The 26,034-nt window shown below is 43.3% G+C and overlaps 1 long non-coding RNA gene across 1 annotated transcript in view; it reads left to right on the top strand.

The window, feature by feature from the left end:
• Positions 1–18,164, top strand: part of LOC147635946 (uncharacterized) — a 28,636-nt gene extending 10,472 nt beyond the window's left edge. Inside the window, exon 2 of the long non-coding RNA XR_015266466.1 lies at positions 17,942–18,164. This is a non-coding gene — a long non-coding RNA (uncharacterized LOC147635946). The remainder of the gene's footprint in view (positions 1–17,941) is intronic.
• Positions 18,165–26,034: the final 7,870 nt, after the last annotated feature.

Genomic DNA, 26,034 nt, shown 5'->3' with positions numbered 1-26,034 from the left:
TGAGTCCACCAAGGAATGGCCTCACCTTCCAAGTACCAACTGGCTAAGATCACTCTATCAGTATGTGTTTTCCTAACTGCGGCAAAGTAAGCTTCAAATTGATGTAACCATGAATAGAGAGTTGTGGGATCGAGTTTACCATTATACTTACTAAAGTTCATTTTCTCGGGAAAATGATTCGAGGGCGCCACCGGTGTCAATCTGGCGTCCAATGCTCTGAGGTAACGCTCGTGTTCCACGTGTCGCATGGCTTCGTCTTCTCATTGTCGGATCTCCAATGCACGCATCTACAACTCAAGCAAAGAGCTTGGCTACGCCCGTGATCCTGCGAGAGGGTCCCTGTGTCGAGGATTTGGTATCTGGGATACGGAAGGAGAGGGAGGAGGAGATGGAAAACGCGACGCTGGAGAGCAGGTACGCTCCTCCAGAGCCAAGATCTGTGCCTTTTGCTCATCCAACTTGGCTGTCTGTTCTGCGATTGCTCGCATCATTTGCTGAAACATGTCTATGACACTCAAGCTTGGTGCGCTAGCTGGGCTGCCTGGTGCACTCTGGTCCCATGGTTCTTGGTCTCTCTCGTCGTCGAAGCTCGCCATAGTAGGAAAATGCACTTCCTTTCCGGAACGCAATGTGACCATCCACTATCTGTGTGGGAGACGTCCGGAGGCTAAAAACCAACCGTCCTTCGAGGGAGAGGAGTCACTCCGAAAGGAGTAGTCCACCGGCGTCTAAAAACCAACCACACGAGCATAGTTTCCACGAGTTTCGGAAACGGGGGTGCGGAGCACGGCGGGAAACGGAGTTTCGGAGTTTCGGCCTTCGGGAAGAAACGGGGAAACGGAGTTTCGGTTTTAGGGTTTAATACATACATATATAATTAATAAAAACATTACAAAAGCTTGAAAAATACATCTTTGCTCAAGTTCAATGTCAAAGACTCAAATGATAGATCAAAATTCAGAAATGACAATTGTAGGCTCAAGGCTCAAGCCTCAAAAGAGTCAATACAAAACAAGATCCATCATCCATCATCCATAATCCATATGTATAGACTATAGTAAATACAAAACATGATCAAAAAATATCCATGTGGCTGGCAGCAGCTGTTGGCATGACAAAATCCTAGAGCTAAGTGCTCCAAAAATCACTCATCAAGATCATCCATGGAGGAGTCATCCTCCGACTCATGAGAGTCAGGCTCAGATGAAGAAATGGTAGGATCGTGGTCCTCTGCCTCTGCTGAAGTGGAAGCGATGGATCCCCCCCTCTGCTTTGAGAATGGGTGGTGCAGCGGGTGTTGTGGCTCGGCACTGTTAGTCCGAGCCATGTTACTTAACTTACTTGTGCGGTTCGAGGTCGGGAGACTCGGAGAGATTCGAGAAGTGGAGGCTGTTTTTTTGGTCCTGCAGGCTACGAGCAAGGTGCGACTCCTCCTTGCTTGGTAGAGCTTAGATGGCAAAGGTGGAGGCCCCAAGTAGAGGTAGAGGGCGTGGTAGAGGGCTGATGTGGAGGTAGAGGGGTAGAGGGCAAGGTAGATGGGTAGAGCAGCTCCAAACAGGCGGCGGAAACAAGCGCGCAAAATGCCGGCAAAAAACAGCACGCGGGTTTCTAAACCCTGGAAAAATAACACCTTGGAAACGCCGTTTCTGGAAACGGAAACGTTTCCACGTTTCGGAAACGTTTCGGTGGGCCAGAAACGGCGTTTCTGGAAACTATGCACACGAGCGAGAAAAAATTTTGGTTTCTTTGCTGAATCTTTGTACTTGAAGTAGGCTCTGATACCATTGTTACACGAAGAAGCTTTGGAGAAGAATCGGTAACTTCAATACTCAGAATTCAGCACTCTTTTCGCGACGGAAATTAACACACAAACTGAAAGGAGATGTGCAAAAAATAGAGAGAGAGAGGGAGAGATGGAGAGGACATAGTATTGGGTCCCAATTACCCTTTGTAGGGGCCCCACCACGGATGGTGTATTTGCTTTATTAGAATGATGTGAATCTGAAAAGAAAATACAGAATTCTTGACCTTTCTTGGCTGGGAAATCCCTGCCCTTGACCTTCAGTTCTCCACCCCTTTGCTTAGCAACTCCCTTGGCTTGTCTAGCCCTTGATTTGCTTGAGCTCTTGGTGAATAATGAGATGAATGAATGGGATTGTGGGCTAAGCCTTTTATACTACTCCTCATGAGCAGTCGGCCAGCATACATCTAGGCGGCCAGCCTTAAAGTCCCACGACTTATGCAAATTCAGCAATAAATGCTAAAATAAATCCCATAAATGCTGCGTTTTATTCCTAGCTAGCTAGGAGGTGATGCGCCTACATTCCAATTGTTGGGCAAGCCTTTTGCACACATCCCAAGGGCTGGGCAGCCTGTATGGGCTGCCCCATACTTGCCCTACAGCCATGTAAAGGCTGTAAATTCCTGGAATTTGCCTTATTCTTGCCCTAGGGCTGTCCTACAGCCCTTCCATGGCTGGTGGGTTCAGCCTGGGCCTTCCTTGCCCTCATGGAGGTGGTTCCACACCATTCCCATGCCCACACTAAGATCCGGGGTAGCCCTATGGGCTGGCCCCTTGTCCTAACCACTATCTACTCAATGATCTGGCATCCGGTACCATACCAGATACATAGAATCACTGACATCATTCTAGAGGGAGACTCGCAGCGCGGACTGGCACTGTTTCATGTGCAAGACAGTGCACACCTGACCTCGGACGACTGAGATGGATCCCTGGCTGACTCGTCCTGGATTGGGCTCACATGAATCCTGTTTGACTTTTTGCTTTTTCTTGCTTTTTTGACCAAAATGGTGCTTTTTTCTTAATCAAATCTTATGGACCCTGTCCACATGTCTTTTTCCACCTATCTAATGTCCGGGGATGGGTTTCATCATGTGAAATAGAGCTAGGAGGGCCAAATAGTTACAAAGTGAACAAGCATTATGTGCCAATTTGTCATACCTATCCAACCTTTAAAGTCCATGGCTTAAAGTACCATATACCATAGTGATGTCTCTATCACTCTGGTCATGAATTGTATACGTGTCATCAACAAATCTGAACATTAGGCCTGTCTTAGTAATGGGCCATGGCAGAGATTGACAACAAGTTCTATTTGGTGCCTTGCACAAACAAGACTTCTAAGAGAGATTGTCCCACCATTTGCAGCAGTGAAAACAACCTTACCAACTCCTTTTATTGTATACGAGGAGTTGTTTGCACATGTGATTGCTCCTTCTTGAGGAGCAGACTCAAGTGAGGAAAATAAATTGCGCTGAGAAGTAATGTGCTTGCTAGCACCACTATTAAAGTAATAGACATGGTGATTCATCATTGACATACATACGTCGTGGACAAAAGGATTATAATTGCAATGCATAATGAATGCGTAATCATCTTGTGCATAGTTCGACTCTTTCTTTTTAACACTTGTTGCTGATGGATCCGCCACAGCCATGTCTAACTATTGCTTCTCCTTATTCAACCTTTTTCTGCATTCATTGATGTAATGGCGTGGCTTCCCCACAATAGTTGTATTTGTCTTTCTTCTTAGGCTTATCACTCCCCTTCTCGGCATCCTCAAATGCAAATATCCCAACTACCTGCAGGTATTGGTAATGCCCATTGAATGACACTCCCTCGGGATGCTTGCGAGAACCTTACAACATGTGAACTCACCCCGAAATGCATCGGAAACGCTCCAAAATGCGCATAATTTTTATTAACGTAGTTCATAGAACACTATATGGTATACCTTCTTCACCTAAGAGGATAGCTCAATCTAATACAATCAAAAGAGCAACTCGAGGAGAGGATGACAAGGCGGTGAGAGCCAAGAGAACTTGCTTTGATACCAATTGTTGTAGTGGAGATCAATGTAGCAACACACACATAGATGTAGCAAGCAAGGAGAGAGCGATGGAAGTACAACTCTCAAAGTAGATTGATGAGAATGAGTGAAGTATAAGTGAAGTGACATGATAAGGTGACTTACACACATAAGATGCACACGTACGCTCGGGGGAAAAAACCTCCTGAAGAGGGAAAAAGTGCCCAGGTCCATTATTAGCCTACATCCACATATCACTACCATATAAATGATACATGTGATACCATGTTAATTTTCATGGTAGAGCTGCACGTACAGTGTTCAGCTATGGAGGTTGAAAGATCTTCATGACATAGGAGTGCGTGTTCAAAAGGATAGAGAGAGAATAAAGAGAACAAAGCTCTTAGAGTGAGAGTGGAGTACACGGTTGAAAGATGTGATTGTTTGCTTTATTATTTCAACTTTATAGGTTACAGAGGTTGCCTCAATGAAGTCATTGCCTATGTCAAACACATAAATATCTAGATATTATTCAAACCCCTCCAAGAGGTGGTTCACACATAAACACACAGTTACACCCATAAGACTGGGTTCACACATAGGCAAGACCTTGATTCCCAATAGATAGTAACTCTCTCTTTTCGCTCGATGTTTGTTGGTGATTTGTATCAAGGTTCCTATTCAATTGCTTAAGGTTGAAAGAAGACACTGAGTTTCCACGCATGTGACAAGAAGACTCCTCTTGAACTATCCCCAAAATTGAAGCAATTGTCAATTAGTCCAAAGATTTTCCACCTAGTGCAGATGACAACTGTGAAGATTCTCCCTCAGAGACCTAGCTGAATACTTCTTTGTTTGTGAGTGTGGCCTAATGCAATGAAGCACCCCTAGCGTGTGCTCAATCTGAGAAATGAAAAAAGCTGAGACACACACACATGCATTTCCATCCGCCGGTTCTGAAGAAGCTTCCTCCTTAGACTGCTCCTCTGGTTTTGAAAAAGCCACTGCCTCGGATTGCCTCTCCAAGGTTCTTGCACAATTCTTCGCGATGTGCTTGGTGGAGTCACACTTGAAACATCGATCGGCTGGTTGCTTTGTTTGGAACTCCTCATGAGAGAGTTATATCCGTTGCGACTCTCCCTCCACTAGTACTATTGCTATCCATGGCTTAAACAACTCCATCTTGAGGATTCTCCTTGCTCTTTCGCTGTTGGGTATTTTGTAGAGTTCTAGACTTCGAACTCTCTCGCACGTGGAGGGTAGTAGAAAGACGAACTGCGTTTGAAAGATCATATGGCTGATGTGCACGTGTCACAAATCCCTATATTCTAGGGACATGCGGATGCGTGTCAGGCCTAGAAACATGCGGATGCATGTATGTATTATACCTGGGCATGTGTATGGATCATATGAGTGGATGCATATGAGTCCAAGGACATGGCAGGACATTTGTGGACTTTCGGGCGGTGTCCGTGTGGATTCTGGCCATGCACACATGGTGTGTTATGATGGCAGGCGGAATATTTTCAAGTACAAGAATGATGATAGGTGGTTCTCCAAGTTTACATGTGCACAATGCATAAATGATGCATGTCATAACTTTATTTTACTTTGTGTGACATTGTCTTGCTGCCTGGACAATGCTTGTTATTTTGGCTTGCGAAGCCCGAGGGACCGGGGACGCCCGGGCACCTTGTGGACGCGTGTGTGCACACCTGTTTGGGCCTAAAACTGTGGGCTTATGGGTTTTGCAGGTGGTAAGTGCGTCCACATTTAATTTATAGTTTATTTCATTTACTACTAAAGTTTATTAGTTTGCAGGTCCACACTCATTAATAAGTGGCCGGACAACTTATAATGCGTTCGCATTTGGTTGGACCAAAATTAATGAAGTTCGGACAACTTATGGCCATTTCCCATTTGGTTGGACCTAAACTTATACAAACAGGACAAATGGAGCACTATGGGCTGGACACCTACCTGGACACCTTATGGGGGACACATGTCAGCCAGTTTGTGCACCCACCAAGCCCCATAGGTGGCACTGGAGAAAGGCGCCTCCTTCAAGAGGCCATTTGGGCTGTTTTATTCATAACTAAACACATTGGAGAGCTGGTTGAAGCTTTGGGAGTTGCTACAGGGCTGGTTGCTTGCTTCCCGGACTCACATAAGCTTGGATAATGATCCCCACACTCTTCTAAAGGGCTGGTTGGTAAATTTCAGACCTGTATTTTCTGGTTATTGCGAGTTTTGGGCTGGTTACAGGTGTCCAAAGTCAACTTGGACAATACAGGACAGCTCTAGGGACCTCCACAGGGCTGTAGGACCCTTAACAGGTGGATTTCTCGCGATGGAAAGTTGCTGTTTTGGACTGGTTATTGCATAAAACAGGCTGGACAGCAATGGAATATGTGAGCATGGATGTGTCTCAAGGATTCCTGGTGTAACAGGTGTTTAGGGCAAGCATTGGGAACACTTGCTCGCGGAGAACACAGGTTTCTGGATCAGTTTCTCGCGTGGAAACAGGGCCTAAAGATCCATTTACATCCTGAGCAGGGCGGAGTACCTGTGAGGATTGTGATACTCTTGTGCAGGGCGGATGTACCTGTGAAGAGGCTTGTGCAGGGCGGATGTACCTGTGTGTAGGGCGGATGTACCTACAGATTCTCTTGTTTGAGATGTATTCATACATGATGTATTTGGTAGAATCAGGTGCAGGCTGGTGGTGAATCCCCAGGCACCCATAATCTTGTACTTTGCAGACTCTTTTGGTAATATAACCTAAAGGGGGGGGGTCAGCCTATCATCGGCCCCTTTATGTGGTGTACTGTCATTTTCAGCTTTGTGGTTGTAATGCTCAATTGTTAAGTGCTCAAAATCTTGTTCACATTTATACGATTCCAATTCACGCTTCCGCCTCCCGTCACATTGGTATCAGAGCTCAGTTTTTCCCCTCATTGGAAAACGGTTTGAGGCTTGGAATCATAAGTGGTGACCTGATTTGAGTGTCATGGACAGCCACATTTCTGACAGTGTGGAGAACACACAGGACCGTGAACTTCATGGTACAAGGGATGCAAGAGATGCTGCAGGCAATGATGTCTATGGAGATGCAGGTACTCATGACACTATGCATTCTGATTTGGAATCTTTGAGGCGTCAAGTGCGACGCTATAGGGCTGAAACCGAAGAGCTTAGGTCATTGAAAAATGACCCGGATGTACAAAGGGTGTTGGCTGCGAAGGCAAAGGCTTCGGTCCATGAAGTCACTTTTGAAGCAATTGCAAAGGAAATGGATGTTGAGAAACCCCGAGAGCTTGCACTTGCATACCTAATGGTTAAGGGTGATGTATACACTGAAGCAGATGGTAGTTTGGCTTTCAAGAAGCCACCCCTCATGGCTGCCCATGGTGATGCACATGATGCACAACAAGCAGAAAGAGCACAGCAAGTGCCAAATGCTGAAAGGACAAGAGTCCCTGGTGCTAGGCTTGATGCAGGTCAAGAGAAGAGTAAGGATGAGGGATCCTCTACTCATTCCCGCTTTGCTCCAAGAAGACATGTCCGTTCTCGTGTTGAGCTTTCCACTCATTTGGAGAGTGTGACTCAAGAGAGAATGAAGAGGGATCGTGAATCTTTATCGCGGCATCATCATCATGCAGATGAACAGGATGTACATAGGGATGCATATAGAAGGAAGAAGCCTCGAGAGTTCAAGTCCGGTGACAAGGATGTAAAGTTTGAAAACTTTCAGGGACGGATGGACTCTACCAAAGCACTTGCTTTCATTAGACAGTTTGAGATAGCTTTTTGCAATGAAGACTTTTCGGAAAAGTCTATGCTCAGGCATGTGGGAATGCATCTCAAGGATACGGCAAGTGATTGGTGGCTTGCAAAAATACTTGATGGAAGTGCTGCCCCAACTTGGTCTTCTTTCAAAATTCAGTTTTATGATCAATTCTTACCACCAAACTTTGCAAAGGATGTACGCAAGGAGTGGGATTGGCTGTCCCAAGATGAGGGAGAGTCCGTTGCTTCATACATAGCAAAGTTTTGGAAAGTCCTCCTCAAGGTTACTCCCTTCATGAAGATTGGAGAGGACGAGAAGAAGAGAAAGTTTGAATCGGGGCTCCATCACATCATTCAACAAAGCTTGGGAGTGTACCCAAATAAGACCATACAAGAGCTTATACACTCAGCCATGATTGCGGAGAACTTGCACATAAAAGCACCCACAAATAAGCCATTTGCAGGTCAAAACAAGAGCAAATTCAGGGCTGGTTATGACCAGAAAAAGGGTGGACAGCCACCTAAGAATGCTCCCAAAGATGGCCGAGATGCAAAGGATGACTCCGAAAAGAAGCCGGGGGGTAAACGCCACAATTTTGGGCTCTCAAAACAGCAATTGGAAGAGTACAGGAAGGCTGGAAAATGCTTTAAGTGTGGCAGTAAAGATCATATATATCCTAAATGCCCACAGAATCCTAAGAATGCTGAGCCTAATGTGCAAAAGCCTCTTGTGAATGTTGTACCCGATGTGCAGGGTAATACAGGGCATGAGCCCAAGAGTAGAGTCATATGCAAGGCTTGGGGCAAATTGAAGGATCAGCCCGCTTTGTTTCTTTTTGATGATGCTTCCACAGATAACTTTATATCCGTACAGATGGCTGCCGCCATAGGTCTCAATGTGGAAGACATGGGAATGCAAATGAATGCAGATGCCACCTTTGAGGACAAACATGTTGATGTAACTCCGGTCATTGGTAAGCTCCGTGTACATATACAGGACTACCTCGACTATGAGAGCTTTCTAGTGGCTCCTCTTACAGGTTGTGATGTTTTGTTGGGGATGCCCTGGCATCACCGTTTAGAGCCTGTTAAGGCTTACAAAGAGAAGAAAATCAGCTTTGTACATAGAGGCCGTGAGCACTCTATAGATGCTGGTACTACTGGAGGTACCATACCTCTTGTAAGCCATGTACAAATTAATAAGGCAATAAAGAAATCAGCTTGTTCTTACTTGGTTTTTGTACGTGATACCATTGAACATTCTAGTGTTGATGTTAGTACATTAGATCAAGACAAGCTTAACTTTTTGAATGAGTTCAAAGATTGTTTTGCAAATGCTTTGCCAGCAAGGTTGCCACCAGAGAGGCCGGAAGATCATTGCATAGATCTAATTCCCGGTAGCTCTCCACCTAATAGGCCACCATACAGGGTGAGTGCTAGTCAACAAGAAGAGATTATGGCACAGGTGAATGAACTTTTGGAAAAGGGTTTGATTCGGCCTAGTTCCTCGCCATATTGCTCGCCGGTACTTCTTGTGCAAAAGAAGGATGGTACTTACAGGATGTGTGTTGATTACCGTGCCCTCAATAAGATAACCATCAAGAATCGATTTCCGATTCCGCGCATTGATGACATCTTGGACAAGCTTGAAGGTTCGGCATGTTTCAGCCGAATAGACCTCAAGAGTGGGTATCATCAAGTGAGAGTGGCACCTCAAGATGTTCACAAGACTGCATTTAGAACAGCTTTTGGTCTTTATGAGTTTTTGGTGGTGCCTTTTGGCCTTACAAATGCACCCGCTACCTTCAACAGGATGATGGACAAGGTGTTCAGAAAGCATAGAAAGTTCACAGGTATATTCTTTGATGACATTATTGTATTCTCAAAGAATGAAGCCCAACATCGTGAGCACCTGGCTATTGTGTTTAAAGAGCTCAAGGAAAATCAGCTCTACATAAATGCAAAAAAGAGTGAATTCTTCCTCCCAGAAATTCACTATCTTGGTCACATTGTATCAAAGGATGGTGTGCGCATGGATCCCGCAAAGATACAAACCATGCAAGAATGGCCAGAGCTGAAATCAGTCCATGAAGTGAGGAGCTTCCTTGGTTTATGTGCTTACTACAGGAGGTTCGTCAAGCATTTTGCTTTCATTGCCGCTCCCTTACATGACTTAACGAAGAAGAAAGCAATCTTTAAATGGACACAAGAAGAGAGAGATGCCTTTCAAAAGTTGAAGAGTGCAATCATCTCGGGACCGGTACTCATTATTCCGGATTTGCACAAACCTTTTGTCGTGGAATGTGATGCAAGTGGGGACTGCATAGGGGCTGTTTTGAACCAAGAAGGACATGCCATTGCCTATGAGAGCAGACGCTTGCAACATGCAGAGCTTCACTTACAGGTTTATGAGGAGTTGTTGGCTGTAATTCATGCCCTTACTATTTGGAAACACTATCTTTTAGGGGCTGATTTTATGGTCAAAACTGATCATCAAAGTTTGAGATACTTTTTGACTCAAAGTAAGCTCTCAGAGAAGCATATGAGATGGGCAAATTTCCTCTCAATGTTTCATTTTCAGATTTTGCACACTCCAGGGAAAAAGAATGTGGTGGCGGATGCCTTATCTAGACGACCACAGGTTCATGCTATTACAGTTGCATACCATGAGGACTTATCGGATATGCGTAATACTTATCATCTGGATGAGGATTTTGCACATGTATGGGCTGATTTGCAAGAGGGTATTGCTGTCCCATCTTATGTCATAAGAGATGGATATCTCATGATGCAAAATCGTATGTGTGTGGTAAAGAACCTTCGCCATAAGGTTATGGATGAGTGCCATGCTCCTCCATATGCAGGTCATAGAGGCATTTTGGCCACAGCACAAGCTTTGGAGAGGTATTTCTTTTGGCCACATATTCGCAAGGATATTGAAGCATATGTACGTGAATGTATGGTATGTCAAAAGGTCAAATTTGACAGACATAAAGCACCGGGATTGCTTCAACCTTTGCCTATACCAAATGAACCATGGGAAAGCATTGCTATGGATTTCATTATGGATTTGCCAAGGACGCCACAGGGAAATGATGCTATTTGGACCATTATTGACAGGTTTAGCAAGCAGGCACATTTCATTCCCGTGCGCAAGACAATAAAGCCAGATCATATGGAAAGGATGTTTTTGGCACAGATATTCAAACACCATGGCATGCCTAAATCTATTGTGGGGGATAGAGATCCTAGAACCACAAGTTTATTTTGGCGCGCATTGTTTGACAATATGGGTACAAAGCTGAACTTCTCATCAGCTTACCATCCACAGACAGATGGGCAAAGTGAAATAGCAAATTCAGCCGTCCTTGACTTGCTGAAATCTTATGTATCCGACCGCAAATCGGATTGGGAGAAGTATTTGCCACTTGTGGAGTTTGCCTACAACAATACGGTACATACTTCTACGGGCAAGGCGCCCTTTGAGATTATCTATGGCAAGGTGGTACTACCACCCATCCTTCGTACAAAGGATGAGATTTTTGCAGCAGATGAGTATGTCAGAGACTTGGATACTGCATTTGCACAGGTACGGACAGCCATAGAGAGGTCTCAAACCAAGAATAAAAAGGCAGCTGATAAGCATAGAAGGGATGTACAATTCAAACAAGGTGATTGGGTCTTGCTGAAATTTGAAAAGGCACGCCTTCGGAAGAGGCCAGGAAAAGAGGGAAAGTATCCTAAACTTTCCAACAGGTACTATGGACCTTTTCAGATCTTGGAGAAGATCAATGATGTTGCATTTCGGCTTGTACTCCCAGATCATTGGAACATGCATAATGCTTTTCATGTGAGCCTATTGAGGCCTTATGTAGGACCGACACCGTTTGAGCCGGTTTTGGAAGACCCACCCGAGGTGGATGAGCTGGAAGAGATTCTTCAACCTGAACAGATTGTTTTTCACAAGGAACGAAAGCTTGCGGGAGGCAAACTTGTTCGTAGGTACCTTGTGAAGTTCAAGAATTATTCAGCTTTGGATGCGAAATGGATGGATGAGGCCTACTTCGAGGATTACCCAGATCTTTTGAAGGCCTATCTGGAGGCTTTTCAGTTGCGGTCAACTGATTAGAAGCCGGGGGGATGTCACAAATCCCTATATTCTAGGGACATGCGGATGCGTGTCAGGCCTAGAAACATGCGGATGCATGTATGTATTATACCTGGGCATGTGTATGGATCATATGAGTGGATGCATATGAGTCCAAGGACATGGCAGGACATTTGTGGACTTTCGGGCGGTGCCCGTGTGGATTCCGGCCATGCACACATGGTGTGTTATGATGGCAGGCGGAATATTTTCAAGTACAAGAATGATGATAGGTGGTTCTCCAAGTTTACATGTGCACAATGCATAAATGATGCATGTCATAACTTTATTTTACTTTGTGTGACATTGTCTTGCTGCCTGGACAATGCTTGTTATTTTGGCTTGCGAAGCCCGAGGGACCGGGGACGCCCGGGCACCTTGTGGACGCGTGTGTGCACACCTGTTTGGGCCTAAAACTGTGGGCTTATGGGTTTTGCAGGTGGTAAGTGCGTCCACATTTAATTTATAGTTTATTTCATTTACTACTAAAGTTTATTAGTTTGCAGGTCCACACTCATTAATAAGTGGCCGGACAACTTATAATGCGTTCGCATTTGGTTGGACCAAAATTAATGAAGTCCGGACAACTTATGGCCATTTCCCATTTGGTTGGACCTAAACTTATACAAACAGGACAAATGGAGCACTATGGGCTGGACACCTACCTGGACACCTTATGGGGGACACATGTCAGCCAGTTTGTGCACCCACCAAGCCCCATAGGTGGCACTGGAGAAAGGCGCCTCCTTCAAGAGGCCATTTGGGCTGTTTTATTCATAACTAAACACATTGGAGAGCTGGTTGAAGCTTTGGGAGTTGCTACAGGGCTGGTTGCTTGCTTCCCGGACTCACATAAGCTTGGATAATGATCCCCACACTCTTCTAAAGGGCTGGTTGGTAAATTTCAGACCTGTATTTTCTGGTTATTGCGAGTTTTGGGCTGGTTACAGGTGTCCAAAGTCAACTTGGACAATACAGGACAGCTCTAGGGACCTCCACAGGACTGTAGGACCCTTAACAGGTGGATTTCTCGCGATGGAAAGTTGCTGTTTTGGACTGGTTATTGCATAAAACAGGCTGGACAGCAATGGAATATGTGAGCATGGATGTGTCTCAAGGATTCCTGGTGTAACAGGTGTTTAGGGCAAGCATTGGGAACACTTGCTCGCGGAGAACACAGGTTTCTGGATCAGTTTCTCGCGTGGAAACAGGGCCTAAAGATCCATTTACATCCTGAGCAGGGCGGAGTACCTGTGAGGATTGTGATACTCTTGTGCAGGGCGGATGTACCTGTGAAGAGGCTTGTGCAGGGCGGATGTACCTGAGTGTAGGGCGGATGTACCTACAGATTCTCTTGTTTGAGATGTATTCATACATGATGTATTTGGTAGAATCAGGTGCAGGCTGGTGGTGAATCCCCAGGCACCCATAATCTTGTACTTTGCAGACTCTTTTGGTAATATAACCTAAAGGGGGGGGGTCAGCCTATCATCGGCCCCTTTATGTGGTGTACTGTCATTTTCAGCTTTGTGGTTGTAATGCTCAATTGTTAAGTGCTCAAAATCTTGTTCACATTTATACGATTCCAATTCACGCTTCCGCCTCCCGTCACAGCACGAACCTCCGCATGCAAGGACAGTTTCAAACCATCCACAAAGTGCTTAACCTGCCTTTACCATCGACGGTCCTTGGGAGCATGTGCAGAAGCTTCGAGAGATGTGCTAGGTGGTCGGTTATGTAAGCCTAGTGGGGTGTGCCGTGACAGGCTCAACCATGTTTCTGAGAGATAAAGAGGTATATATAGAGAGAGGGGGGAGAGAGAGAGAAGGGAATAGGGAATCGGGAATCGGGATCTTGCACAATACACCACATTGAGCGGGGAATAGGCCCTGCCTCCTTTCAGGAATTTATTCAGGAACAATCCATGGGCACGTTGGCGAGGATCAATAATGAATACAAAAGCAAACAAATATGCCGATGTAGGATATCCAAGTTGACGTCGATGTCTATGTCTAGGCATGAGATCTCTAATGCCGAGCACACCACGGGGACGACCCACAAGTATCTCTCACCAGGCTAGTACCAGATCTAATCCAAATCCAAGTTCTAGTTGTAATCCAAGTGCTAGTCCAATCCAATGATCAAGTCTAAGCTCTAGTTCCAATCCATTGATCAAGTCCAAGTTCTAGTTCCAATCCAATGATCAAGTCCGAGTCCGAGTCCGAGAGTCCGAGTCCGAGTCCGAGAATCACTTGCTCATTCCATGAGTAATCTCCACAGCTTCTACAGTCTTGTCGATGAAGAAAACCATGGAAAAACTCTTTTGGCAAGAAAACTGATATAAAACTTGTTTTAATGGTTTTCGGGCGATAAAAACCTCCAAAAAGCAATTTTTAGGGTTTCTAAAATTTGCAGTCTATATAGTTCCGCACAGTTTCGTGTGGCTGTACGGAACCGTACAATCATACGGATAGGTGATGACGTGGCACAATGGTTGATGGAGGCACTTTGAATCAATGGGTAGTGATGAAAAATTCCATGATTTGGTTCATGATCAAGTAGATGATGATGGAGAAGATGATCTCCACGCTTCAATGAAGATGGCAATGCAATGAAAGAGGTTCTTCTTCAACTTGATGCTCAAGAGAGGCTCATGCTTCTTTTATACTTGGGGAAGCCTTGCTTTTTGCCAAAAAGTGATGCTTTTGCTTTTGGTCTTTTTAATAGTAAAATATAACTTTAGTCAAAAGTTCTTGTTTTTCTTTTCTAGCTTTAGGGCCTTGCTTTTTGGCCCTGGAGCTGCTTTTTGAAAAAATGACTTTTAGATTTTTGGTCCGCCTCAGTCTCCTCTTTCCAATGGTGCCCTTGGCTCACGGTCAACATTGTTTGACTTTTTGCTTTTTCTTGCTTTTTGACCAAGAATGGTGCTTTTTCTTAATCAAACCTTATGGACCATGTCCCCATGTCTTCTTCCACTTGTCTGGTGTTTGGACATGGGTTTCATCATGTGAAATAGAGCTAGGAGGGCCAAATAGTTATAGGTTACTTGCTCACCTTACTTTTGGGCGAAGCGCTTCTAGTGCCGCTTTAGTTCATGATAATAGTCCATAGAAATAACCTGCTTCAAGACCGCCTTGTAGCAATCATCCCACCACAAGAGGGTGGCAACTGTCAAATTTGTACGCACCAAATGGAGCTGAAAAACATCGGAACCACTTACTGCCGCCAACGTGGCAGCCATTCCACAGGTCTAGTTGTTGACGACTTCTTTGTCCAACCTCCTGCCGAACTTGGGAGGCTTTACAAGTTTCAATAACTGACTTAATTCCTCATGAGGCATGGAGGAAGAACTCGGCAAGTTGGTAGCACGAGTCGGCAAAGGTAAAGAACGGGGAACTATTCGGTGAATCCGTGGTAGAGAGGGACGTTCTGAAGGATATCGTCGGGGATGCGAACAATGTCTCTCATGCTGACTATGTGTAGGTGTGGAATGATGACTGTGCAATCAGGAGCGAAGCTCGTCCAGTACATCTTTACCTCCATCTAAAGGAGTGAAAAATCGTCCTCCAAGAAGTTTCTACACTTCACCCTCGAAATTGTCACGACTTTGCTGAAGCGCATGAGCCTCGATAGAATCCAAATCTGAAACGCTAAGTGCTCGAGGTGTTGACTCTATCCAATGGAGATGGTTAGACATGGCCTCTGTGCTTGCTTTGAGACCTGAATTAAATTTGCAAGCTTTCAGGTATATAATTAAGCTGTATTAACGGACATGCAGATTTCACATTGTGAAGTTTTCGTCCGAGTTGCGGCTAGTTGATATTGTGCTTATTCTTTCTATCTTTAGAGGTGCATTTGCCCTATCAACTACTTATTTGCTGTACTAATTCTTTCTATTTGCTACTTCCCTTAGTGCTAGGCTTCATTATGGCTGAGTCTACCCTGCATCTCTGGAGGTTTGACAGAAACTCGGTACGAAGGGCTTTGTGTGAATATATGCTCTTATTTTTTTTTTTTTTGTGTGTGTGTGTGTGTGTGTGTGAGAGAGAGAGAGAGAGAGAGAGAGAGAGAGAGAGAAGAGAGAGAGAGAGAGAGAGAGAGAGAGAACATATCTTGATACAGAGTTCTACACCCACTATTGGGCACTGATGACGTTAGTGTTGATGTCCTAGTATCTAGTCCATACTATGCATAATGGAGTTGATAGTTATATAGTCTTGTGGGTTGACTACCATGAGTATATAACATGCATGTTCCTAAAAGGTGAATTTGGGCATGTTACTGGATTCATCTAGGTATAAAAATTTGCAAGATTTGCGGGATCCATAATAGGTCATGTGAAACCAGGGATAAAGAATGATGGGGAAGGATGAAAGCCTTTGACAATGAGAAAAGTTGGGTGGGATAGGTGGGTGTCTATGCCACAACTACCAGAAAGAACCCAAATAACGACTTTTTCTAAACCCGAAGTTGTGTCATTCCTGGAGTCTAGGGACTCTACCCTATGTGTTGGAAAAGAAAAATATTTTTTAGGTTCACTAGGCTTTGATACCAAATTGTAGAACACTTGTGCCTATGTGCTAGGGTTTTCAGAGATAGAAAGAAGAGTGCGGCAGAATCATGCACAACACACACGAATCCTAAACTATTGCCTGTATTATGTACATGAAAGAAGTAATACAAGTGAATCTCTGGTACAATGGATATGGTTGAGTGAAAACATCAATTGCAGCCATGTGACGTACTTTAGAGTCGGGGCTAGCACTCCACCTACAAACGCTCTCTGAAGTCCAATGCTTGAGAAAAGTAGATGATTATGACAGTTTGGCTACCCAGGTATATATATGCACCAATGCTATTGGTCAGTTTGTTTTACAGTTGTTGGCGGCCAGGCCCATGACTTGCCATATGTCATCGCGCCCACACCATCATTGCTAGTGTCATTGCCACAAGTGAGGTGTGTCACAAGAGATCATTCACAAATTTGATAATATGCAAGAGAGACTGTAAGATCCCCCCAAGATTTCCTAAAGATCCATGAGGATCTCCCTAAACACAAACAACCAGAGTAGTACCAAATAGAAGGGGTGGAGGCTAGCTCACCACCCAATCGTAGATTCCATCTGGAATCACTTCCGTGCCGGAGGCTAAGGCTCCAATCCGATGAACTATGCCAATCAGCACTGGTATACCACCAATGCCTTCGGCCTTCGGCATGACAGTCCATGAATCGTCGAATCCAATCACATTCTCGATGGTAATCCTGGTCCATCATAGACCACATAGTGAATAACTCACTCTGAACTATAATAACCCAAATCTCACTTACGTAGTGGCTATTGCTACTATAAATAACTGTTTGGTCATAAATAGGGAGTATACTTGGTATTATTAACCATGAGCCTTAGCCGTCAGTATCAACCTTATGGGACATGATTATATCTTGGATATATGGCTTGAAACTAAGTTGCAGATAATTTTTAAGAAGCTGGGGAGGATGTCACCAGCCTAGACATTTCCTAGTATGAAAGGGGTCTGGTGGACTCCAGGACATCTAAATGTTAGGAAAGTACAAGCTTTGGGAAATGGGGATTATCTTGGAATGCAAAGGATCACACTCCTAAAATCTAGGACGGTTACTTTCAGGAATGCTTCACGACTTTTTTGTTGATTTATGTTTTTGTTTGACTCGTTGGATGCTGCATGGCCTTATGGTGTGATAGTGGTGCATTTCTTTGAAACAATGTGTTTTTTAATTCAAACAGCCTCACAATTCTATGCTGACAGTTTGTAAATGCTTTTCATTTTGAATGAAATCAAATTTTGTGTGGCTCCAATCAAGTGATGTTGCAAGTGTCATGTCACATGCATCAGCTTCAAATTTTAATGCATGTCATGATGTTAGGGCTACCATTTAGGGTTAGGGTTTGGCAGCCCATGTTGGGAGCCTCTGGGAGGTCAGCAGTGTCTAGATTGCTACCAAAATACCACAAAAGTTTTCCAATCCCTTCTTTTAAAATCATACTCTACGAGAAAAATTGCCCAATGACTGTCATGTGTCCAATTCATGGGTTAAGAGTTCAATGATATCTTATAGAGGAGCTGTTTTATGTGATAATCTTTGCATGCATTCAAGTATTCCATTTCCTGATGTCACGGTTTGTCTGCCGTGCAGAAACAAAGGCAAAGCCCTAAGGTGGATAAGGAGTCTGGGAAGTCGAGATGAGCTGGGCTTTTTTTACAATGTGGTTGAACCACACAATAAACCGTGACGTAGTACTGAAACTGGCTATCAAGCTGCTGGATTTTGATGTATCAAAAGTGTGATAATGTCTTCTAGACGTGTGGCTTTCATATTTTCTGTATTAATTTATGGTTGTGAGGAGTTTATTTTCAAACCAGTCCATATCCATCCAAGTGTCTTGTACCTGTACTTCACACAGTAACATTGGTATGACTAGGGTGTCTTGATTAACATTTCTAAAAAGGCAAGCTCTTACTCTGCTTGGTTACATTTCTTTTAGATGCATAGTGTATCCTCATTGTTGCGGGTATTTGTAGAGTATTCTTGGTTTTATCGATTCAATTGCATTCTCTGCTATCTATGCAGGGGGAAGATTTTTGTTGTGAAGTTATTGTATTCTGGATAATTTGGCCTTTATTCAATCACGGAGAAGAGGAGATCCTTGGCTCGTATATATGAAACACTCCTTGGCAAAAGAAAAAAAATTCAAAGGAGGGGGGGGGGGGGGGGGGGGGGGGGGCGTTGGTCCATTTTTGCTTGTGGTGTTGCATTTGCATCTCTCTTTTATCATAGCTTGTGGTTCAAATTTTTATTGTAAATTTGGTTGTGGTCATCCATAAGTTAATTTGCGTCAATAGTTAAGTGTAAATCTCCCCAGGCTACATTGGTGTCAAAGCCTAGGCATCCTTTCTTGTTGAGGAAGAAAAAGGTTCTGCTCTTGGGTCAAACATTGGCTATTAATGTAGTTAAACATGGCTGGTCCATTTACTGGTTTGGAGCCAGACATGCGTCAAGAGTAAGTGCAAATAATCCCCTTGGAAGAATAAGCTATGGATAAGTTTGTTTTCTAGACAAAGCCAGATCTTGGAGTATCTTCGTTCGTGATTGTTGGACAATATTTGTATAGTGGCTATGTCCATGAAATCTGTTCATTGAAATATCCAAGATTGGGATGAGTTATGGATTTTGAATTATTTAAAAGTTCTTAATGTTGATTGAGTTCCTGGTTCTCCAATTGATTGACCCGCAATGATACCTACAGAAGAAATCTTGCTTTTGAGTTATTTGGATGTGCTAAGAAAGCTTGCTTTTTTGACTTGAAGATGACTTCGGTTGATTGTAAAGCTAAGTATGCTTTTTGGCAAAGTAGTTAAGTATTTGACTTAAGTCTTTTTGAACACCTAACCCTTGTATATTTGTACAAGGAGAACATTGCATATTTTTTGGAGTTGTTTGAGGATTTTTTAAATTGCAAGTCAATATTAACTTGTATAAATATTCTTGCTATGATGATTTGAAATGATTATTCCATTGTTGGTTTATCGGCATTGTTCTTTGGATATCAAATTTTGTTTTAGATATCACTCAAGTCTAGTCAAGTATTCACTTGGCTATGTCTACTTGCAGCGAGGATGAGATCTCAATCGGAGATGTTTCAATTATGGATGTATCTTGTCATACAAATCATACATATGCTTATATGTGGCGATTAGATTTTGTTGATATGAATAGCTTGAGAACTCATAGCCATGTGGATCTAGGTAGTAGGTGTGTATTGTGATTCTTACTAGAGATTCTTGGGTAAGATCCGTTTGGTATAGTTCATCGTGAAAATTTTGGACCTCATGGTGGGAGGTTCTATGGTCCAAGTGGTTAGAGGATACACCGTCTGGCCTGTGGGTGAGGAGGTTGTGAGACTGGATAATATGAAAACATTTTGCTTGGAATCCAATGTCTGTATCTTAGATTATTACACTTGGGGTCTAGGATTTGGCTGATGGACTATATGATGCTATTCCATGTGGGGTTCATGATTTGACTCATAAACCATATGATGGTATTGTGATTGGGGTCTATGACTTGGCTTATGGCTTGATTGAGGTTTAGTTGTGTATAGTTACTCAAAGAAGATTTGAAACTCTTTGGACTTGACTCTAGCTCTTCCTCCACAGTTTGTGGTCGGGAACCCAATCGGGAGTGTAAATAGTAGTCGCTTGACTTTTTGGAAGTTGGGACAAAAACATCAGGAATTATATTCGGATCATAAATTGGCATGGGATATGACTTTGCTTGCTTATATGGATTTGGATTTATCTATAGATATTGGGATTTAATCCCAACATTTATGGATTCTATTGTGGAGACACAATTGGGTCACGTAAACCCTTCTTTCAAGTGTTTTGTCTCATTGGTATTTGAAATACAGTTGGCTTTGGTGCTCGTATGTGGAATATTTTTGATATTGGCATTAGTGAGATAAATTCTTGTTTCTTATGTAGTCATTTATATAGCAGTGACGTGTGGACGTAGGCTAGTAGTGGGTTGGGACACTTTTTCCGCTTTAGAAGGTTTCTTTTCCTCCAAGGGTATATACGCACTCGTATGAGTGTAAGTGATCTTATTTTGTCACTTTATGTGTACTTCACTCATTATCATCAATTTACTTGTGTTGTGCTTCCATCTATCTCTTACATCTATATGTGTGTTGTTACTTTGATCTCCACTCCAACAATTGGTATTAGAGCATAGGTTCTCTTGGTTCTCTCCCTTGTCATCTTCTCCTCAAGTTTCTCTTTTGATTGCCTTAGGTTGAGCTATCCTCTTAGGTGGAGAAGGTATACTCTAGAGTGTGAAGTTAACTACGTTAATAAATTTTTGTCGCATTTAGGAGCTTTTTGGACACGTTTAGGGGTTCATTCACATGTTGTAAGGTTTTTGTAGACATCCTTGGGGAGTATAAGTTTGAATTATTTTTGTCCGATTTTGGTTTTTTTGCCCAGCAAGCAGCGCATTTGGTATGCAGACAAGACCATTGTCAGCTTCGACATCGTATCTTTGAGCTCATATTCAAGAGCTTCAACAACATCCTCAACATTATTATCGATTTTTGTATTCATTCTAAGTATCATTTCCACACTCTATATCCTACAATTTTTCATATACTTTATAGCTTTCCTTTGTCACAAGTGATCTACTGTGGTAACTATCTCAGTTGCATTCAGTGGGCATTGATAGTATTTGTAGATAGTTGGGACATTTGCATGCTCAAATGGCAAGCAGTGATGTATTTGGGATGCTTTCCGCTTTGAATAAGCTTGATAGTTTCAACTACCCATTGTGGTCCTATATGGTGCAATGTATTAGTCACCAAAGGGCTTTAAAGTATGCTCTATCTCACTAGCGCAATATCATAATACAAGTACTTTGGATGGTGATACAAGTTTTGATGTAATTGTTATTGGCATTAAAGTATGCTCTATCTCACTAGCGCAATATCATAATACAAGTACTTTGGATGGTGATACAAGTTTTGATGTAATTGTGGTATCCATCTGCACTCCTCCCACAACGGAACAAGCCATGTATTAGTGGCACTTTCAGTGATGAAAAGGACCATTATTCCTCATATTAACTCATGTAAAATTACGAAGCATTCTTAGGATGTGCTTTGCTGCGCTTTGCTAGGTACATAACGAGGCACACATGACCTACTTATGTAAGTAGTTATAGTCCAAGCATATAAATGAGAAAGATTTGTTTCACAAGGATTAAAGATCTCAGGGAGCAGCTTGCATGTACCGATGAGGCCTATCTAGACAATTCTTTGTTGGCACTTTCAGTGAAAAGGACCATTATTCCTTATATTAACTCGTGTAAAATTGTGAAGCATTCTTAGGATATGCTTTGTTGCGTTTTGCCAGGTACGTAATGAGGCACACATGACCTACTTGTGCCAAAAACAGTTACAATCCGAGCGTATAAATGAGAAATACAGGGAGCAGCTTGCATGTACCAATGAGGCCTATCTAGACAATTCTTTGCTATCTATTATTCTCACAACTCTATTGGATTCGTACTATTTGCATCTACATTTCGATTCATGATGAAGGGTAGCCCAATGCCCTTACTTTTGATGAGTTAGCTGTAGAGTTCTATAAGAAGACCAATCTTAGAAAAATTGAACGAGTATGTGTGTGGGAGATCATGCATTTGTTACCAGTCAAAAAGATAAAAGCAAAGCTTTTCCTCAAGGGGTGACTATAAGCGAAAGGTAGAATGCTAGAAAGGATGTAGTGAAGGGAAGTTATAAGCTTAAGAAGAAAGGATGTTAAGCTCACCCTAATGTGTTGTGAGAAGTTGCCGATCCACTAAGCTCGAGCTATGCTCAAAAGGTCCATCTCAACCGGTCATTGTCGCGATTCTCCCGCTGCCGTGTCACACCAAGGTAGTTGCTAATCCTACGGCGGCAGGTGGTGTAACCTCTCTCACGAAGAACGTGTGGGATATCCGTGGAAGACGATCGTGGTAGCCTAATCACTCAAGCAAGAGGGAGAGAAGAAGCAAGAGGGAACAAGTGATTAGCACTAATTACACCCAAACGCAAACGCAAACCCAAACCCAAACCCTAAGCACACCACATATGATAGATTAGAGTTGCAAGAGAGAGGGAGAGAGAACACTTCACTTCAATTGTATAAATGGGAGAATGAGTTACAAACAAGAGAAATTGGCTTTTATAGTTCCAAGCTTTTTTCCACTAGGCCGCACGGGAGTAAGTGACCCAAGGCGCCCAAAACATAGTTATAAGGATTTTCTCTATGGTTTGGTCAATTGACCGAGATCGTCTTGTCTGTCCTTCGAAGCTCAAGACTTCGGAGCATCTTTAGGGCGTTTCCCTCATCAAATGACAAGATTTACAATATAGTGTGGGGCACCCATTATATAAGTGTGCGGACATAGTTGTCATAGGAATGTGAACCATATGTGGTTAACATACTCCTTCTCCTAAACTCGATCATGTCCTCGTGATCGGTGAGAAGTTAGTGAGGTGTGCTGGGAAGTGTCGCACCACTTGGTTGGTCCTCATGTCTCTGCGAAATTGAGAGGGAATGGGGGAGTTAGTAAAGATAGAAAGAAGTTAGTGGAGTACTGGCGATTAAGTATCCATCTATAAGTATCCATCTAGTGGTATGGACTCTTATGAAGTTGCTTTCTTGTATGTGCCTAGTTGTACTCTTTATTTTGTTTTTTTGTTTTTTGTTTTGTTTTTGCCTTTGCGGCTCTTTAATATCCTTATGAGAGAATTCAAAGTGCTTGAATGAGAAGACTAGCACAGAATTCTTAATGACGAGTATCCAAGTTGTAGGTGGTGGTGTTACTGAGGGGTTAGTAAAACAATGGTGTTACTATAGGCAAGTGGCGGGGGGGGGGGGGGGGTTCCGGAGGGACAAGGAGGTAACTCTCATGGAAACTGCTTGCACTCCGAGATGCTATATTTGATGGTGATGTACATGTAGCTATAGCATCTTCATCATGACACCTTAATGGGCATCTTGGCTCCTGTGTGGTTGTTGATTTATTGGGGGTTGGTTCTCTATCTTTCTCTTTTAGTGGTTTGTCTTCTTCTTTCATTGAACACAATGGGATCCTGTGTTGATGAGACTTGTAGTTGATGGCGAGGATCCATAGGGGGAGAAACTTTTAAGTATGGAAGTTAAAGCTACTTTGGATCATTTGGCGTCCAAGGCTAGGGTAGCATAAGAAGAAGGTATGGATAGGATAGACTAGGCATGAAGCACAATTATTTGGGTGAAGCAGGGGTGATTAAGAAGTTCCAGGCAATGGGTCATACCATTGACCAGGCATTGACCAGGCTTGTGCCCTCCATGGTCTCCCCATCCAGAGATGTACTTGGATGGTTGTTGATGATGAAGCTTTGTGCGGTGTGTGCGCAAATGCCAGAGCCTAGTGAGAATCGCAAGTGTTGTGCATGGGTGAGGGCGAAAGGTGTGCCCGTGGTTCTAATCACCTAGATATTCCTAATCACCTAGAGATTGCCCGGTAGGGAGCGGCATAAAAAATGTTAAGCTCACCCTAACGTGTCGTGGGAAGTTGCTGGTCCATCGAGCTTGTGCTATGCTTAAGAGCTCCACTGTAGCTACTCGTTGGGCACCGCGATCCTCCCGCACTTGTCACACTGAGGCGATTGCTAATCCTACAGTTGGTGCAACCTCTCTCTCGCAAATATTGTGTGGGATTTCCATAGACAATCGCGGTGATAGCCTAATCACTTAAGCGAGAGGGAGAGAAGAAGCAAGAGGGAGAGAAGAAGCAAGAGGGAACGAGCTAGCACTAATCACATCCCAACCCAAACCCAAACCCAAACCCTAAGCACACCACACATGTTAGATTAGAGTTGTAAGAGGGAGGGAGAGAGAACACTCCACTTCTATTGCATAAATAGGAGAATGAGTTACAAACAAGAGAAATTGGCTTTTATAGTTCCGAGCCATTTCCCACTAGGCCGCCTGGGAGTAAGTACCTCGAGGTGCCCAGAACATAGTTAGCTTTTCTCTACGGTTTGGCCAACTGACAGAGACTCTCTTGTTTGTCCTTTGAAGATCAAGACTTGGGAGCATCTTTAGGGTGTTTCCCTCATCAAATGACGGGATTTACAATATAGTGCGGATGTCTATTACAAAAGTGTGCAGACATAGTTGTCATAGGAATGTGTTAACCATATGTGGTTAACAAAAGAAAATGCAACTACTGTCAAAATCTAGGCCATTATATAAATGTAAAAAAAGGCTCGAGAAGGAAAAGAAGAAAGAGTCAGGCATGGCTGTGGTGGCTGATGCATCACCACCAAGTGCTGAAACATGATCTGTTACTGACATGCATACATCATGGACAAAAGGATCATAATTACAGTGCATAATAAATGTGTTCAATCATCATGTCTCGCACTTTGATAGTGGTGTAGCAAGAAAATTACTTCTTAGCGTGATTTATTTTTCTCCCTTAAGTCTGCTTCTCAAGGAGGCACAATGACATGAGAAAACAACTCCTCATATCCAGTGAAAGGAGTTGGTAAGGTTGTTCTCATTGCTACAAATCATAGGACAATCACTCTCTTAGAAGTCTTGTTTTTGCCAGGTATTAAAAAGTATTTGCTGCTGCCAATCTCTGCCATGGCTAAGACCCATTATTCATAAGGATGTATGCAAAGAGTGGGACTATGGATGTCCCAAGATGAAGAAGAATTTGTCTCCTCATATGTAATAAAATCTTAGAAAACACTCCTCATGGTTGGATGAAGAGAAGAAGAGGAAGTTTGAATTGGGACTCTCATATCCCAACTAAATTATATAGCAATTGATGCACTCTACCATGGTGTTAATGCACTGTGCCATACCTTAGCCTCTATTGAATAGCACTTGATGCACTCTACCATGGTGTTCAAGTCAACAACTTACCTTAGCCTTATTGAATCATGTGTCATTGGGTCTTGCATTTGAGCTGCAATGCAAATCTGTGATGTAGGTGTAGTAGCTCGTCTATCGCTGTCGTGTTCTCACTTAGTGTCACACCAGAATGCTCCTTGCTAAGATGGTATGAAAGGTGATTAGTCATTGGCTTTGGGTAGCACTAGAGGTAGATAGCTTGTTGAGGTGGCATGAAAGGTATATGCACTATGGAAGTTCTTTATGCAAAGCTTCTTTCAATTGTGGAAGTGGCTTGGGGGCCATGCGAATCAAGGAGGTTGTGCAGCGTGCCCCTTGCGATGGGAAAAAATGAATTCCAAGATCACCAATGAATGCTTTGCATAGGTGGGCTGGACCTTCTAGGCATGAAAGATAAGATAATATTCCCAGATCCCATAGCTTGATGCTAGAGGCTGAGATTCTTTGTTGGGGGAGATATGTCTCAAGGCTAGGGCAACGTGGTGTGGTTGTGTTGAACTAGATGTTGAAGCAATGGTTGAATACATTGAAGCTCTTTGGAGTATTTCCAAGGTTGATGGTTATCCAGGTGATGGCTTATATTATGGGTGAGGCTTGCACTTGCCATGGTACCCCCATCTAGAGATGCACTTGGAGGATTGGCATTGATGAGGTTATTCGGTGTATGTGTTGGTGTGTGCTAAGGTGTGAGATATGAAAAAAGAAGTGATGATGGTAGTGAATTATGCTATGAGCCTGGGACTAAAGGTGTGGCCCATGTAGTGGCTCCATCTAGTGAAA

The sequence above is a fragment of the Cibotium barometz genome, chromosome 8, assembly GCF_041138505.1.
Source record: "Cibotium barometz isolate CiBa-2024 chromosome 8, ASM4113850v1, whole genome shotgun sequence".
Lineage (NCBI taxonomy): Eukaryota > Viridiplantae > Streptophyta > Polypodiopsida > Cyatheales > Cibotiaceae > Cibotium > Cibotium barometz.
The sequence above is the reverse complement of the archived record's forward strand: the minus strand, read 5'-3'. Positions and strand labels throughout refer to the sequence as shown.